The sequence below is a fragment of the Balaenoptera acutorostrata genome, chromosome 14 (genome assembly GCF_949987535.1).
Source record: "Balaenoptera acutorostrata chromosome 14, mBalAcu1.1, whole genome shotgun sequence".
In the NCBI taxonomy this organism is placed as follows: domain Eukaryota; kingdom Metazoa; phylum Chordata; class Mammalia; order Artiodactyla; family Balaenopteridae; genus Balaenoptera; species Balaenoptera acutorostrata.
This window is the reverse complement of record NC_080077.1, coordinates 29,325,728-29,326,662: the sequence shown is the minus strand read 5'-3', so window position 1 is coordinate 29,326,662 and position 935 is coordinate 29,325,728.

Sequence of the window (935 nt, the reverse complement as noted above, 5' to 3'; positions counted from 1 at the left end):
GGAGGTCGCAGACGGGGGAGAGTCTGGACAGAACTCTAAGATGCACATTAGTAGAGCCGGTTCATCTATTTGATGGGGGAGGAAGGAAAGGAGGAGTAAAGGATGACTCACGGGTTTATTGTCTACTTATCACTTTGGCTTGCCAATCATTAAAAAGGAGTGCCTTGTATCGCTCTGTACTATGTCATTTAAAACACACCCACAGCAATTTATTTATTGTTTTTCTACATTTCACATGGAGATTTGAGAGTTATATGTTGAGTTATATACTAATAGGTGAGTCTTTAGACCGCGGCACCCTATCTTTGCTTTGGTCCACACTCAAATATTTGGTCATCTGACCACGTCCTGGATGTGACTGGTAATAGTGAAGGAATTCATAGTAATCACGATGCCCAATATGGAGATTTAGAATGATGCTCTATGAAAACTGTCCCCTCTCCACCTTATTCAATCTCCCTCATCCCTTCGTTTACCCTTCACTCTGCTCGGAGAGTATCCTTCCCTCTGCCTAGGAGAGAGCTAAACTGTGAGGCTGTGACTTTGTCTGAAATGTGGAACAGGATCGCTCCCGTTGTTCTCTCCCACTCCAAGTTTCATAGATAGAGGACTTGGAGTTTCTCCTTTCCCTTCCTCAACCTCAGGCCCTTCTCAACCAAGAATGAATACAAAATGGGATCATTTAAAGCCTACCACAGTTTATTATGTTTATATACCGAGAAAGACTGAATAAAAGTTGGGGCTGGAAATTAATGCATTACAGTGCATTTTCTAGTATCTCAAACATTTCTTCCCAGTCCATACCTTTTCCCCCAAACCACCTACCGTAGCTCTAGTATTTGTGGTTTCAATGTATATATCTATCCTTATCTCTTACAGGCATTTTTGGTCAGGAATTTAAATCTCAAGTAAAGTTTTCTATCTTTGGAGGAGCA